Below are 18402 nucleotides of genomic sequence, written 5' to 3'. Positions count from 1 at the left end.
TCATGGACCCTGAACATTTCAGAGTGAGAAAAGCAGCAGCAGATATGAGGTGAAGTTAAATAAAAACTCTCCATACATTTGGGTTTTAATTAGGAGGATGGCTTCGAACTTAAGAAAATATTTTAAAAATGTAGACATATGTCCTAAATGCATCCTGGAAAAGCTCTGGAACAAGCACCAAACTGTCATCTCTAAACACCAATTTCCAGCTGGAGAAGACTAGGATCTCTGGAGAAATGGCCCAGTCCAGGGCTGAAAAAAGGGGGACAGGTCATGCCACCATATCTGAAGCAAGCTGCCAGGCTGCTCCAAGAAGCCCAGAACCAAGGACGGGACAATTCTGACATCAATAAGAATTTCCTACAATGGATTAAAAGACATCAAACATATTTAAGACCAGGAATTAATTAAAATGTAAGAAAAAAGTTTAACATTGTAAGGTGCCAGTTAACCAATCATTTTGACTATTGATCCATATAGGCAAAGAATGAAGCAAGTATTCTCTTTATGGAAATATTTCAGTTCACAAAAGAACACTAAATAATACAATGGGAGTATCATCATTTTATAACTTCTAAGTTAGTAGGATCTAAGTAATGATTGCTAATGGCTGGTCTGTGCCTCTCGAGGGCCACCTACAGCACATAGTGCAACAAGGACCTTGCAAGGATATAGCTGAGCTTCTGGAACCATCTCAGATTCCCAGAAACAGGGAGGATGGGAGCCTGACTGGAGAAGGGCTCTGTGAACTCTGTAGATCAATCCAGTTTCCTTGAACTGACAAATTACAGAGGAAGGGGGAAAGTGTGAGGAAGAGGTGAGTGTGAGAGTGCGCTGTGGGTCAGTCCCTTCCTGAATTCTCCCCATCAGGGAGTCTCCATTTCAGCAAATGGCAGCTCCATTCTTCCAGTTTCCCAGGAAGAAACCCTAGAAGCTCCACTGGCTCTCGCTACATCAGCAGGCTGCTTGCTAACCCTGTCTGCTCTTCCTTCAGTCTATACATGGGTCGTATGTTTGAAGAACCCTAGCAAGTACCAGAAACCACAGAGAACCAACCCTACATGTCCTGTGTCTTATCCTATGTATACATACCTACCAAGATCTTTGTTTTATAAATCAGGCATGGTAATATATTAGCAATAATAGCTAATAATAAAATAGAACAAGTATAACAACCAACATACTGTCATCACACAACCTGCTTTCCTTCACCTTTCTTCTCTCCTCACTTCTCTCCCCTCATAGCCTACCACCCCCACTCCCTCCACAATGACCTCCTTCATCTTCCAATATGTCAGGTGCTCCCTCCTTGGATATATGCTCTTACATAATTGCCAGCTCCACTCTTCTTGTGCTTTGAAGCCATTATTAAGTAAAATAAGAGTTACTTAAACACAAGCACTGTGATACCACAACAGTGACTGACAGCTAATGGGTGAGTAGCATATAGAGAGTGGAAACAGTGGACAAAAAATTAAGTCACATCTCAGGAGGGATGGAGCAGGGCGGAACAAGATTTTGCCATACTACTCAGAATAGCAAACACTTTAAAAATCATGAATTGATCATTTTGGGATTTTTTTTCATTTAATATTTCTGGGCCACAGTTGATCATGGATAACTGAAAATGTGTGAAATGAAACTATAGATAAGGAGGGACACAGTATTCAGAATCTGAGTCCAGAGATTTAGAACCTGTCCTCAGCATCACCACCACTGCTCTGGATAAAGCCTTTGCCTCTCCCTTCATTACTTCTGTGACCTGTCACCAGCCACCTGCTTCCTGCCCCTGCATCCCCAAACCCTCCTCCCATCCTCTCCTCCTCCCTTCTCCACCCACTCATCCAAGCTTATCTGGCAGCCCCAGTGACCTGGGCCCTTCCTCCAGGATGTCGGGAGCTCCTCCTTCAGTCTCCTGGGCCTGGACACCTCAGAGTCCACTCCTTCTCTGGTCTTTTCCCCTGCTGTTTCTCACCGCCATGACTGCCGTCTCCCTGCCCTGCCACATGCTCCTCCCTAGCATTCACCTCCACCTGACAGCGCATATTTTAATCAACCCCTTTCCACTCTCCCTACATTGAAAGGTGGGGCGGGGGCGTGGCTCAGAGCAGGCCTGCAAGAAAGTATGAGTTAAAGAGAACAAATTAGCAAAAAGTGAATAGAACCAAGTTGCTGGGAACTGTTCAAAGTCCTGCTGGCTCCAGTTATGGTTCTGGGTCCTGAGAGATGGAGAGCCCTGCCCTTCTCCAAGGCCTGCTCCCCCTCTGCCTGACCACATGCCTCTGGGCTACAGTCTCACTTATTTGCTGGAATCAGCTAAAACAAGCTCAGTGATGGCGCCTGCAGGAGTGTACCTCTGCGCGGCACTTATTTTTGCCTGGGTAGAAGGCCTTCTTTGGGTCCACTGACAGCCAAAGAGCTGCTTCCTACACTAGTTCTTTTCTCACCATTTGTGACTCCAATAACTGAATCTCTTTAGCCCCAGGTCTGCAGATTTACCTTCACCAAATTAGAGCTGTATCAATTAGGTTAGTTTTATCTCTTTTTGGCTATACGCAGCCTCTGGCATAGAACTCTCCAAAGTCTGGCACTACTTCTCTTTCTTTTTTTAACCAATCCCCATGGAGAGCCTTGTTCTCTAGCAGGAGCCCAGAATCTCTTTCCTTAACTCATGATGGGCTACGTTTTCAACCTGACTTCTTTCGAGAGTCATAAAAAAAACTTTCTAATATACACAAACTAGTATTCCTGAAGGCAAGTAAGTTTGTCAGCTTTCTGTACTGTAGCACATACCTGAGATCATCAACTTATAAAATGAAAAGGTTTGTTTTGGCTCTCAGTTCTAGAGATTTATGTCCATGATTAGTCGGCCCCATTGCTTTGGGCCTATGGCAGCACATCATAGTAGAAGCACTTGGTCATGCAAAGAAGAAAGAAGAGCCTGGGGTCCCATAATATTCTTCAAAGGCAGAGACCAGAAGACCTCACTGGTTAGGCTCTACCTTTTGAAGTTTCCTCCCTGTGACTAGTGCCAGGGGTCAGGGAACAGGTTCCAACACATGGGCCTGTGGGGGACATTTAAGATCCAGACTACAGCAGGAAACATTGACTTCAAAAACACAAAGCAAAAGGTCATCTGGTTAAGATCTGTTTCCTATACAGCATCAATAACTGTAGGAACAGCAATGGGTGCAGCAACGGGTTTCTAACACTCTGGTCTTATGACCGCTGGGCCTCAAACTCTCGTCTCTCCCTCCTACCACACCCATTTCAAGATCCCTTCCAGGGCTTTTCTTCATGTCTGTTGTAGCTCTTTCACCCACCCAACAACATCATCGAGTACCTACTGTGTGCAGACACACATCGGGCTAGCAGGGAAACCGTGGCAAAATTGTATTCATAAAGGTTTGTAGCTTAAGTTCAGGCATTTTAGTAAGAAAATCACCCAGATAATAACTGTGCACATGCACACACACATAGTTTCAAACGATCTCTCTATCTCTATATGTACACATGTATTTACACACACATATACATTAAAGTGAAATGACAAGGAGAAAAACAAAATCAAGGAAGGGAAGGATAAGCCGTGTATGGTGATTGCATTTTAAATACAGAGGAAACCTTAAAAGGCCCCGCTGAGAAGGTGAAATTTGAATAAATAACGTAGTTATCTTGCAGGCCACATGAACATCTGGGGAAATATTCCAGAAAGAGGGAGTGCAAATGCAAATGCTCTAATCCTGTAACATTTATGTTTTTGGATGGATCCAGGTTTCCAGGGGGCCAGTGAGGGAGACGGAGAGTACAGGAGTCAAGGTCAGAGCTGCAACGGGGTGGTGGGGCCCAGAATCGGAGCTTTCCTGTCACAGTGAGGGATGTGGCTTCTGCTCAAGGACAAGGGATGCTGTTGGCGTGGGGCAGGGGTAGGCAGCCTGCTCTGACTTATTTATAGACACACTATTCTTTGCTTCAATAAAGTTATATTTCAGAGAGGTTTGGGAAAAGATGATAGACACACATGGGTATTTCATAAAGAGATTTGCATAGTATGTATTTCACAGAGACATTTAGAATTTCTTAGTTTAAGACAATTTCCATGGCAATTTTGAGCTTATATCAATGCATAGGCTGTAACTGATGGCATAAGACAATCAGTGTCCATGCACTTGGCAAACGATGTTGTCATGCTCCCCTCTACTCCTGGCAGCGCTTCCTGTGGAGCGTTAACCATGAGTGAAAGGCGTCTATTAGTGGATATTAACAAACTTTCAGGAATTCATCATCCAGAAGAGAAAAGGCAGTTACACTGTAGATTTTTCTTTGCTCGTATCATAAGTGGAATCATTAATTCCCTTATTCAAGGTGGACCCTTATTACGTATATCATAATCTATGTGCAGAATGTAAATAAAAACTACTGCCTATGGCAAGTTCCAAACTTCTACATTTCATTTTTATGAAGAAGCCCCTGATAAAATGGTGCTTCCTCTGCAAAGACTGTCTTTGGATCCCTGTGTCATGAAAATGCCCTTTGTGATTATTAAGAACTTAGTGTTTCTTCTTCCATCTTGAAATCATACATTTTATAGTCATCATATTGTGCTTTGTGGGGAATACAGCAGGTTTAATGAAATATTTCAAACACTAGGGCACGGGGAACGTGCCATGGATACATTCCACGTCCTTGGCCACAGTGGGTCCTAAAGGTTAAATACCTCGGTAATGACGACATTAGGATGCTTTCTCTGTTGCCAGAGATCCGCATCCTCATCCTGTTTATAAATCTCAAGTGGTTTACTTCATGAGAACATAATTTCTTACCTGGCTGGAGTTGTGACCAGGGATAGCTCAAGGCAGGAAATGACCAGGGAACAAAGAATAATTCCTCCCAGAAAAGCACCTCTCCCTTAATTATGTGCACGCTTGTGCTCTGCCTCCTTCCGCCATTCCACATAAAATCGGAATTCACATGAATATATAGTATATAAAGTATACTTTAACAGAAGCCCAACCTGAGCTGAGTTTAATTGGACATATTTTATGTGTTCTATACTCCTGAATATATAGCTAAAAGTTATTTTTACTTTTCAAATCACAGCATCTTGCTAATTGAACCTAATTCTTTACTCTGAATGCTTCCACTATCTTCATTAATATTTTCTTTGAAAAGATCTTTAGAAAGAGGGGATATTTATATCAACTACCTAAATTTAAAATGATATATAAAATTTCTTAGACTGATTGTGTGCATAATATAACATATACTCCAAATTCCTTAGCTAATGTTTTAGCCAGCTTTCTGTTACTATAACAAAATTACTGAGTTAACAAACTTATAAAGATAAAAGGTTTAGCCTGGGCTCAGGGTTTTGGAAAGTTTAGTCCATGACCAATTGGCTTTGGATCATTGCTTTGGATCTGAAGTGAGGATGCATATCATGTCAGGGAGTATGTGGTGAAGGGAACTGCTTACCTCACAGCTAGGATAAAAGAGAGAAAGAAAGAGGAGATTAGCATCCCACAATCCACTTCAAGGATACCCCCCCCAAGGTCATGATCCCTAACTTTCTCCTAGTAGGCCCTATCTTAAAGGTTGCATCACCTCCAAAAGCAGCATTCTGGAGCACAAGTCTTTAACACAAGGATCTTTGGGGACATTCCAGATCCAAGCCATAACAACTCTGTATTCCTTATTATAGTTACACTACAGGCATGACTTTGATTCTCTTACTGTTAGAGCAAACCAACAGGAAGTAAGCCATAACATAAGCTTTGCTTACGATTTTCAATATTTCACGTAAGCCTTGGCTGAACTAGGAGCAAAGGCAAATCTCCAGGCAGGAATACCCCAGCAGGTTGATTTGGCAGGAGTGAAATGAAGAGAGCAAAGAGCAGGAAATGATGGAGACAGAGAGGCAGGGCCCAGATGCAGCAGCAACTCCCCAGCCATGGGTGGACTCTGAACTTGGCCTTAGCTGTTAAGGGAGCCAAGGTTCCTTGGATTAAAACATTTGAAGCAAAATCTGTTTGTAGGGGAACTTGATGATCACTGGGACTTTGAAGGGCAGCAGCGGAGGGGGTGAGAAACAGAGTCAGGAGTAGGACTTCAAGACAGATCCAGCAAGACATGGGATATTTGAGATGAGACTCGTCAGGAAAAAAAGTAAGATTATTGTGAGAATTCTGAGCATTTCTCTGGAAGGATGATGCCATTTACTAATATGGGAAAGATTGTGGATGGATAGAAAAAAAACAAAAAGTAGACCAAGACTAGGTCACTGAGAAGTGGAAATGAAATCAGAGAAATCCACACGATAAATTTCAAGAGACAGGAAATAGACATGAGGTAGATTATGTTTTTTACTTTTTTTAAGACTGGATATTGAACCCAGGGTCTCTTTACCACTAAGCTATATGCCTATTCCTTTTATTTTATTTATTTATCTTTTAGACAGGGTCTTGCTAAGTTATTGGCCTCAAACTCACAATCCTCCTGCCTCAGCCTTCAGAGTTGCTGGGATTACAGCCATGCACTACCATGCCTGGACTGTGTCTTAATCTTTAAGATGATAATCATTGTAGTTTTTTATATTTTGATTAAGCAGTAAAAACATGTTTTAGATATAAGTGCATTAATTATAGCTTTACAAGAGAACAGCACTATGGTTTATTGAACTTATATTCCACTGCTATGGGTATGTTGTATTAAAATCACAAAAGACAAATACATTATATCTTACTGAACTCTTTCTTTTAGAAACTTGGATTATAAAAGTTTGGTTTATGTTAGAAATACAAAAATAGTTTAATGATTAAAAAAAAACTAATGCAATCTATTAATACAATGGCACACTTGGGAATAAAAAACATTGAATAAAGCCTGGTGTGGTGGCGCACACCTGTGATACCAGCAGCTCAGGAGGCTGAGACAGGAGGATCCTGAGTTCAAAGCCAGCCTCCACAATGGTTAGGCATTAAACAACTCAGTGGGACCCTGTCTCTAAATAAAACACAAAATAGGGCTGGGGATGTGGCTCAGTGGTCAAGTGCCCATGAGTTCAATCCTTGGTACCCCCAAAATAATTGAATAAAATAAAAAGTTCAAACAATTAGTCTTGAAATAAAATTTTTTGCTTTCATCAGAAAAAGGACATGCTTATAACCACCAGTTTCATTCAATGTTTACTGGGGCTTAGCCATGACAATAAAATAAATAAATAAATAAATAAATAAATAAATAAATAAATAAATAAATGCAGTAATAGTGCTAATAATTTTAGCAATTGAATTAAATAGAGTTGATAAATTTTCAAGACTACTAGAAAAACTGATAAAAATTGTTCAACACAATATAGAAACATCAATCATAATTCTATAACCAATAAAGAGGAAATACATTTTAAGGTATAATTCATGATACCATAAAATGGAATCATCTAAAATATATGCAAGATCTTCATGGAGTGAAATTTGAAACTTTGTCAAATATTATTAAAGAAGAAGAAGTAATCTAGATTCATGGTTTGAAAGATTCCAGAAACATATATATGTATTTAAATTAGCCTATAAATTAAATGTATTTCTAGTCAAAATCCACATTAATTAGTTTATACATCAATGAAACTGAGCAAGTGATCCAAAAATTGGTGTGAAAGACCAAGATCCAAGAGTAGCTAAAACCTTCTTTAAGAAAAATGTTGGCCTATGAAAAATTGTGACCAAGTAAGCTGGTCACAGGCATAAACAATTAGAATGAGGAAACAAATTTTCAAACAGTTAGAGCCAAATCTATATACCTGCAAACTTTATTTTAATTAGAGTTGGTATTAACTATAAGAAATTTCTAATTGTTTATATTGAAAGACTAGAATTTAATCCCTCTCTCTAGCCTTACACAAAAATCTATTCCAAGTCAATTAAAGGCATGGTGGAAAAACAGAAGAAGAAATAAAATAATATTTCCATTTTTTAAACAAGGCATAAAATAAGCAGATGGTTGTGGAAAAATGGATACATATGCGTTTGGTAAAATTAAGCCCTCTTCTTTATCAAGATCTCCTAAGCCATGTGAAAAGATCAGCCACAGAGGAGATATCTGTAAGATACAGATCTAACAAAGATGGACATCCAGCTACATTAAGGACTTCTACAGGAAGGAACAGAAGGAGAGAGAACCTCGCAGAAAGATGGGCTCTTGTGGAGGAAGTCCTTGCCCACACCTACATGGAGGAGTGTGGATCCTGTTTTCTTCTGGCAGGCACACAGTTTCAGGTGTAATTCCTGGGTCTGTGGTCCACTTTGAGTTGACTTTCGTGCAGGTTAAGACAGAGGGATCTAGTTTCACCCTTATACACATGGATAGCCAGTTTCCCAGCACCATTGTTTAATATGTTGTCTCTTCTCCAAAGGGGAAGAGCTGCTGCCTGGGTCAGCAGGGATCGCATGACTGTAACTGTAGTTTGTCTCTGCATCTTCTAGTTCATTCTCTTGGTCTGCCTATTTTTTATGTCAGTGCCATGCATTTTTTTGTTACTCTGGCTAAAACTCGGGAAATAAAACCAAGTATTCATAAGTGTGATGGCATTATATTAAAAAGCTTCTTCACAGCAAAGGAAATAATTAAAATAGGAAGACAGAACCTACAGAATGGGAGAAAATCTTGGCAGCTACTCTTCTGACAGAGGATTAATATACAGAGTATATATAAAGAACTTAAAAAATTTTGACCCCTCCACAAAGAAGAACTATAATTAATAAATGGGCAAATAAACAAAATAGACATTTTTCCAAAGAAGAAATTCAAATGGCCAACACATATATTAAAGAAATGTCCAACATCCTTATCAATGAGGAAAATACAAATGGAAACTACACTGTTTCATTTCAGTCCAATTAGAATGACAGACATTAAGAATACAAATAACAGTAAATGCTGTGAGGGTGTGGGGGAAATGAACACTTATATACTCGTGGTGAAATTATAATTTAGTGCAATCACTATAGAAATCAGTATGGAGGCTCCTCAAAGGATTAGTGTTATGGTTTGGATGTGATGTGTCCCCCATAAGCTCATGTTTGAGACATGCAAGAAGGTTCCAAGGAGAAATGATTGGGTTGTAAGAGTCATAACCCAATCAGTGATTTAATCCTCCAATAGAGATTGAATGGTAACTGAAGTGGTAGGGTGAGGCTGGAGGAGGTGGGAATTGGGATGAGGCTTTGTGTATATATTTGTAACTTTCCAGTTCAATCTCTCTCTTTGCCTACTGGTCACCATGATGTGAGCTGCTTTGCTCTGCCACCCTCTCCCGCCATGAGGTTCAGCCTTATCTCGAGCCTGAGGAATGGAGCTGGACTTCTATGGACTAAGACCTATGAAACTATGAGCCCTCCAATGAACTCTTCTTCCTCTATGATTGTGCTGGATGGGTCCTTTAGTCACAGCAGCAAAAAAGCTGACTAAATTAACTAGGGATGTAGGCACCACGTGACCTAGCTATATCACTCCTGATATTTTTCCAGAAGAATCAAAGTCATCTTACTATAGCAATCCATGGCTACCCATGTTTACAGCAGCACAATTCACAACAGCCAAACCATGGAACCTTCCCAGGTGTCTATCAACAGATGAATGGATAAAGAAAATGTGGTACACATACATAATGGGGTTTTAATCAGTCATAAAAAACAAAATCATGTCATGTGCAGGAAAATGGATGGAACTGGAGATTAGCCAGACTCAGAAAGTCAGGACCATTTTTTTCTCTCATATGTGAAAGCTGGAGAGGAAAAAGGAAAGCAAAGGGACTTCATGGAATACAAGAGTGACCAGCAGACGAGAGGAAGGGAACAGGGGAAGGAGGAGGGGAGGGCTGCTGGTGAAACAGAGCAAACCAACCAAGTGAGCTGTGCATGTGCAAATACATCAGAATGAATCCCATTACTAGGCAAAACTCACTGCACCAATTAAAAAAGAAAGATGGGCAAGGGATATAGAAGAAACGGCAATTTACAAATGGCTAAACAAAATGCTCATGGAGGTGAATGGCCCATGTAACTAGGAAAATACCAACTTAAACTAGAGTGATATTTTCATGTCATGTTCGCCTGACGAGTCAACAAACATCTGGCAATATCCAGAATGCTTGCCGGTGTAGACACCTAGACCTTTCATACCATGATCCTGACAACCACTTTGGAAATAACTTATAAGAATGAGCACACTCTATAAAAAACAATTATTTCTAGTTATAAAAACTAGAGAAATTCTTTAATATTTACATAAGAAAATGTATTTTGACGATTGCTTGCTATAGCAGATAAAACAACCTAAATGGCCAACCCAAAAGAGTAGAACATAAATTGAACTATGGTCATACAATTGAATATTATGAAATATTTGAATCAAGTCAACTACAAGCATATTTATCAATATGGGTTAACTTTAAAATCAGAAGATTGAGTGGAAAATACAAGTGAGAGAAGCCCTTCCAATAGGATGTCACTGTTGTGAAGTGTAAGGGTACCAAATATCAGTAAGGTCTTCTAGGGACTGAAAAAGGAGAATAGGGTCAGAGTCAAGGTTCAATTTTATCTTTGTTGTTACGCTTCTTAATTTGAGTACTGGACACAGACCAGAAATAGTACATATCAAATCAAACAAATGCACCTAATTTAAGGTACACTTTACATAATAAACATCTAGATTCATGAAAGTAATTAGGAAATATTGATCATTTTAAAGATATATGTATTCTTCTCTGAATAATTTACAAAATAATCTCTTAGTTACCACTTCTAGTTTAAAAAAATCAATTCTACAAAATTGTTTATAAAACATTCAGGTAAAAGACTCAGCATAATTTTAGATTATAATACAGTTTTTTTTTTTGTCTTTGTAATAGGATTTTAAAACATATTTGTAGGGGCTGGGGCCATAGCTCAGTGGCAGAGTGCTTGCCTCATGTGTGTGAGGCCCTGGGTTCGATTCTCAGCAACACATAAAAATAAATAAAATAAAAAAAAAAGGCATTGTGTCCATTCTCAACTAAAAATATTTTTAAAAACTCATTAAAAATAAATCTATAGGCTATTGTTTTTAGGTTTTCCCAATAATTCTGATCTTACAAGCTAAATTTTTACCCTTTATTTTTCTAAAATAAGCTGTTATTAGATTTTTCAATAAATAAATACACTTCAGTTTTAAATAATCTAAATTATTAGTCTTTATTTTCTCCCCGAATACATACTGTATGAGCATCACACACATTTCTATGAGCCTGAACTATAACTTTGCCAGGGCCTTTCTCCAGAGCTGGCTGGGCTGGTTTGGGGCATTCCATAACCCAGCCACGTAGGCAGCTTGGGAGGCATACGCAGCTATAATCACGTGCAGGGAAACAGGTAGGGAAAGCAGATGGAGCTCTGCAGGAGACACTCAGGAAACGGGCTCCAACTGCAGATGCTGTCCTGCAGGTTGGGGGAAATGCTGAGCATTTCTAGGCTCAGGACCCCAGCCCAAAGATGGAGGAGAAATCAAGAACTGTGAACAGGTAGAGATAACAGTCGCTCATGCTCACCCCCAGGAGAAACAACTTGGAATTTATATTCTTTTTTTCTAGAAAGATATCACTATTCTCTTGCAAGAGGAGTATTTGTCAATGTTTTTGTTCGGTTACAGAGGTGTTAAGATTCTTCCACAATACAGGGAGAGTGATGGACGACATTTATAGGAATACTCAGACGAGCTACTCTCCCCTCCCCTTGTTCTCTCACACCAGGCGGAGATACAGTTTGCCTCTATCTGATAGTCTGTGTTCATCTGCGTGACATTAGGGGTTTGTGGAAATGTGTAACAAGGGATGTTACTCTCTGGTTCTTGCGGTTTATGACAGTCATGAGATTTTGGTCTGAATTCAAACTGAGGATATGTAATCTTTGATTAGTGACTGACCAACCCTGTGGACATGTAAAGATACCACTCCTCATTGTTTAAAAATACTTTAGGACATACTGCATGTACTTGGCTAAAAAATAAAAACCTCCACGTATCAGCTCTACCACCCTGAGCCTGCAGGGTGCTCCTGGTTCAGGGCTTTGTCCTTGCTGTTCCCTTTGCCTAGAAAGTGCTTCCCCAGAAGGTGCCAGTACCTCCCCGTCTCCTCTGCAGTCTTGGTTCAGAGGACGCCCACCCCATCCACCAGATTGTGCAGCCCCCCCCCCCCCCCCAGGCCCAGAGCAATGGATCCGGTCACCTAGGGACTGACACCTCTGAAACTGTGACCCCTAATAAACTTTTTCTCTTCTACATTTCTCTTGTCAAGTCTGTCTTATCAAAGCTGACTAAATAATTTGTGAAAGAGGATCAGTTTTTAAAAACTGTATCCACAGTCACAGTATCATATCTAAAGATGTCTAAACATCTTCAAGTAGCCAGCTAGTATTCACATTTTTCTAGTTTTCTCATATTGGCTTTATGTACAGTTGGGATCCAACTAATGTCTGCACATTGGTTACTTACATTAATTTCAAGATATTAAACTGCAAGGATTGCTAAAAAAAAAAAAAAAAAAAAAAAAAAAACAACATAAAATATGTGTAAGGCACGTCTTCCTAAGATATCACCATTTTCCTTCTGGGTTGAACTGGGAGATGCTAATTATTCCAGGTACACACCCCCTCTGTACCTAGAAGCAGAGCCAGGAGCACCTGAGTGCCCTTTACTGAAAAACTTACCTTCCTGTAAGCACTGCTCTAGGCCCTGGGGCTGAAGATGAACAACACTGGTTTCACATCACCAAAGAGCAAGTGGGAGGAAGGACACAGAATAATCACAGTACAGACTAAGAAGGAAGCATGCATTTCTGAGCAACTGCCAGAATCAGGTAAGTAATAAGATGTAGCATGTAAATCATAAACCCATGATAACTGGTACCAAATTCTTTAATATGCATAATACTTAAAATTCCTCTAGTGTATTTTACACACACACACACACACTCCATTGCTAGGGAATTCTATTTTCAGTTAGCAGTTAATTTAAAGTTAAGTCTTAACAAGCTAACCTGAGAGATTACAGTGGACTTGTTTCTATGTGAAAAGCTTTGATGTAGCAGAACACACCATTGAAAACAACAGTTGGATTTGCTGTGCTGGGACAGCAGCTCAGGGATGTCCCTCCTTCCATGCTGACCCTAGTTTACCTCGCTGACCCTTCAGCCTGGGGAACTCAGGCACATGCCAGCAAGCAATGTCTCCAGGGTCACTGGGGGCTATGGTATCATAGTGATGTCCCCAGAGACAGGCTGTGGCCCTCTCTCCCCTCTTCCTCTCTCCCCTCTTCCAACCCAGGAACAGGCTTAATTAAAGATTTTTGATGAGACAGATGACATTTTTCACCTTGGGAGAAAATCCCCAAATAATCAATTCCTCTAAGTATCTAATTTTCCCCATTAACTCAGTTTCTATTCACTGAAGCAGCCCCCATTGCGAGGAACATTAGCAAGACAGTCTGACAGATTACATTCCTTAGTGAGGATAATTAGCTAGAGATAACTTTCTAGGGAAAGAAAACCCTTAAGATTGCAGAGTGAACATTCTCCAGGGACTAAAAGTGGTGTTATCACCTTAATTTTAACAGAAGTACAAATGTATTAGGTGATTTCACCTTTCATTTTTTTTTTTTCAATACTAAGCAAGGATTATCAAATACTAAAGCAGCTCTCAGCCCGGCAAATTCTGCTTTCTCGGATCCTTAAGTCTCTGCTTCTAAGCATTTTCCCAGGAAATTCTGCCCTCTTTTCAGGCCTCAATGTCAGGCCAAGTGCAGATTACCTGCCCAACTTTCTTCTTCCCTGACAAACTAAGTTTTCTTCCCTCTTTCCATTATCATGTGTGAGGTAGCCCAACCCTGTGAAGACCCCTGAGGTCAATGAAAGTGTTCTTTGTCTTGATCAAGCTTTATTCCTTGATACCCATCCCTCTTATGGGTACTCAAGTGCTCAACAAATAATTGTTGAATCAAAGAATTTATGTAAAAAATAAAACCAGGTTCCCTGCTCAGCCAGCCGAATCCCATTATGACATGGGTAGAGTTTAATGCATACATAGGGCATATCATCATGTCCTGGCAAACCTCTGACCTGGGAACTGAAAGATGTGGCTTTGTCAGAGATTTGTTCCAGGAAATGAATCGGCTCTTCAGCCCTTGGCAAGAAGACAATAAAGTGACTAATAGAAATCATCATTTTTGTCATTGCCATTTCGTATGTTGGTGACACTTAGGTGATTCATTTTTAAAAGCGTAGGAGATAGTAAGTCTTCTGAGTTTTTATTAATACAAGGAAAGAAATTAATTTCTGAGCTGAGCTAGAAAGCAATTGGCACGAGACTGGGAAATGGGCACAGAGATGGCCAGACGTTCTTAGTGAACTGCTCTGTGGTGTCCAGCAGGCCTTGAGGGCTGATCTGAAACTTTGTTTGACTTGCCACTCAGTATTAAGGGAATGACGTCACAGGAGGCTCACCACTGTGGGCATCAGATAGAAAGGAGAGGGGGAAAGAGGGAGAGAGGGAGAGAAGAACAGAGTGAAGAAGAAGAAAGAGAAAAGAGGGAGAGAGGAGGAAGGGAGGACCTACACAACAAAAGATCTTTGAAATGGACAGCAATGAAAACAATTAGTGCTCAATTATCTGATATGGTCTAGAGGCAGAATATGTTACAAAAAATACACTAGATGTCAGATGATTTATGAGCGAGACAATGGTTATAAGAGTTAAAACAATTAAGAAGCTCATCAACAAAGCAATGTGCGGCCTTCATTTGGATCCTAGTCAAACTGTACCTAGAGCAGTTAGGAGAAAACTAGGGAAATGTGAACACTGGCCAGATACTTACGGACATGTAGATTATTTTCAGATATGATAATATGATTGTGGATATATTCTTTTAAAAAATCATCTTTAAGAATCATAGACTAAAATATCCCATGCTGTCTTGAATTTGCTAAAGCATAATTCCATGCTGGGCAGGAGAGAGGAGCCAAGTGGGATGAGTTGGGCTATGAGTGGGGAAGCTATGATGGCGATCTAGGACTTTGTGTGGCGTTTCCTTATTTTGGGTATTTTTGGAGGTTGATCACCAGGGCTCTTCTGGTAAGAACCAGGAGGTTATTGCAATTTATATTTAATTGATAAAGGGAATTTAAACTATTTCCTATTTCTAAATAAAGGAATGACTGTCCCCTTCTTCCCAGAGTCCTAGACCAGAGAACTGACCCGATGGGTCCTAACAAATCAGGTACAGCCACTTGACCCAAAGACCAAACAGGAAAGGTAACGGTGAGAAGCAGGGGAGGAACTTTAATCACTTCTCATCACTGTCAGGAAGGTGGGGGGCCAGCATGAGCCCCCAAAGTGACGAAGGGGACCAGAGCACACTGCCAGGCAGACTCCCGCAGTCAGTGTGACAGACTCGACCTCGACAGCCACAGTGAGGAAGGAAGCTGCCCTGGCCAGGGGTGGTTTCCACTCATCACAAAATGTTCATGGACCTGCTGTTCTGGGATCCAAAGTGACCGCCAGGAGAAGGACTGTGGGCAAGGAGATGGACACAAAATGGCAGAAGTGACACCAAGCTGTTATCCTGCTGCCCACGCAGCACCTGTAGGCCCAGGCCAAGGGCAGCACTTCCAGCAAACCCACCTCCCAGTCCATGATTCACGGCAGGTATTACCATGGCCATTACCACTGATTATTAAAATAGTCAATAAGCACCGGTCAAATAGAGTTTGGAGGCAGTAGGCAATAATTGTAGGAATATAGTGACGAGTGAGAGAGGGAAAGGAGGAGAGGAGGAGAGGAAGGAAGAACAAGGGAGGGAGGGGCCAACAGGAGAGGGGAGGGGGAAGCAGGCCCTGGACACAGCGCGCCCCTGCCAAGGAGGTGAGAAGGCAGACAGACCCAGAGGGGAGAGCAGGACTCGGCGAGAATCAGGAAACTCGGGCTTCTCCTCTGCACAGGCCTTAAGCCGTGACTGCTTTTAATAGTTGTTAATGTGTGTGTGTGGGGGGGGGGGGCAGGGGGAATCAAAGGAAGAATATTGCACAGCACATGAAAACTGTACGGAATCCACACCAGTGTCCATAAATAGTGTTCTACTGGAGCTCGGCCCTCTGGTCTGTGTACCCACTGTCTCTGGCTGTCAGGGTGATACAAAAACAGACCCAGATAGTGCGATAGAGACTGTGTGCACCACAAAGCCTAAATATTTACTATCTGGCCCTTTACAGGGGAAGTTTGTTAACCTTGTGATAAAGGTGACAAGCCAAGAAGCAGAAAAAAAAAAAAGGAAGAAAAATATCCTCCTCTACTGGAATTTTAAAGTCTCCTAGACTGGAACTAAGGGATGCCCATGTATTCAGAAGGGGTGATCAAGTTAAGAGACAGATCAGTGGAGGGTGACAGAGGAGGACTGAGCACAGCCATGCCCAGGGTCTGTTCCAACTTGCTGGGGAGGAAAGTATGCCCATCTGGGTGTGACAGCATTTAGCAACATTTGTCGTCCCTAGTGCAGCTACAGTTAAGTTCTCAAAATTAGTTACTCCAGCCATTATCATGATGATAAAGTTGTTTCCAAATATTAAAACACTAAGAAGCAGTATCAAGGTAATATGGATGTGAGTCCAAGGGAGCCTAACGTGCTGGGTTAAAGAGTGTCATCCCCAAAGTCCTGTCCACTGGAACCCATGAATGGGACCTTGCTTGGAAATGGGTCTCTGCAGACACGTTCCTGGTCAGGTGAGGTCACAGGTTCAGAGTGAGACCTGGTCCAACGGTGAGTGTCCCCACAGGAAGGGGGAAGTCTGGACACACAGGTAGAACACCAGGTGCCACAAGGCAGAGAGCAGAGTGACAGCCACAAGCCAAGAACACCAAAGGACTGCCACCACCAGAAGCTGGAGACATGAAGAAAGGGACTCTTGTGGCCTTCAGAGACAGCATGTCCCCCACCCCCACCCCGGGGACACCTTGGTTTTAGATTTCTGGCCCTTAAAATTATGAGAGAACATATTTCTGTTGTTGTAAGTCAGTCTGTTGGTGGTACTTTACTACATCTATCAGTCAAGTTTGCACACCATGGAAGGACTTCACCTCCGTTCTGCATTATATGCAAATGTCAGAAGAGGTGAAAAAAACCTGACAACAGTGCCTTATACATAGGGACAGCTCATTTTAGTTTGTGTGGTGGTAAAAATAAGAAAAAGACCCAGCCATTACCCTTTACAAGCTCACAGTACAGTGTTTGTGTGCTTAAAACCACAACAGAAAACGTTTGGGAGGACTTCGGATGAGGACATCACACAGAATGGGTGTGGCTATCTCCAGGGGCCTGGTTATTAAGGAAGCAGGATCCACACACAGGGGTGTGGCCCCTAGTTTCAGGGTCCCTCTGTTAAATGCTATTACTGGCCCTGGAACCCATCTTCCTCCTCCACATCCTGAGTGGTCCCCATGTTGCCTGCCCTTCCACACAGTCTCCATGGGGGCCCCTGCAAGCCTGCTGGTCTTTGGAGTTGGCGGCTGGCAATGTGGGACTGGCAGCCTCGCAGGCTGTTGACTGACCCAGCAGGACACAGGAGCCTAGCAAAGGGCCTGAACACAAAGCTGATCATCTGATTAGAGTCCCCAAAACAGATTTGCAAATTTGAATCTCCCACTTTTGCTCTCAGGAGCCTCAGCTGCTTATGGTGGGACTGAAAGATGGGAGTCCAAGCATGGGAAGAGGCACTTGGCAGAGGTGAGCCCGAGTCATTCCTCCGTAACTCAGAACACTGGTGGAGAGCTCACTCCTTCACCCAATCCAGCTTACTATGGGCTAGGAGGCAAGGAGCCTGCTGATTGTGAATAAAACAGCCCTGGTCTTGGTCTGCACAGAATAAAATAGAGATGAAAGATAAAGAAGAAATTTAATGAAAATTCAATGGAACGGGTGATTTGCAAGAAATTAATAGACTATAGTGGTAAATAGTCACAGGGAGGATTCCCCAGGGCGAATGTGGGCAGCTGCTCAGCGCAGGTATTTGAACTAAAAGATGAAATGGAAATGGTGGAGGATGGGCTGGAGGGGGAGCAAGAGACACAGGCCCTGGTGAGATCAGGGAGAGCTGCAGGAGGGGGAGTGGATGGCACACAGGTTCCCAGGTGAGAAAATCTTGGTAGATTTCAGAACAATCAGACATGGCTGAAGGAGATGGGCTCAGGCCCAGGTTAGCAGGGGTTGAGTCTCTGAGGGTTGTGATGGAAGGCTCTGGAAGGTTGCAAACAGGGAAGAAACCCTGTCACATTTCTGTTTTTCAAAGATCCTCTGGTTGTTATGTGGAAGGATCAATTGGTCAAAGGT

General features: G+C 41.7%; 1 protein-coding gene across 1 annotated transcript in view; it reads right to left on the bottom strand.

Moving 5' to 3' along the window:
• The window catches only part of CNTNAP2 (contactin associated protein 2), a 1934648-nt gene that overhangs the window by 654145 nt on the left and 1262101 nt on the right, over positions 1–18402 (bottom strand). The gene's annotated exons all lie outside the window — the stretch shown is intronic.

This window comes from Spermophilus citellus (genome assembly GCF_964194105.1).
Source record: "Spermophilus citellus genome assembly, chromosome: 3".
In the NCBI taxonomy this organism is placed as follows: Eukaryota; Metazoa; Chordata; class Mammalia; order Rodentia; family Sciuridae; genus Spermophilus; species Spermophilus citellus.
The sequence above is the reverse complement of the archived record's forward strand: the minus strand, read 5'-3'. Positions and strand labels throughout refer to the sequence as shown.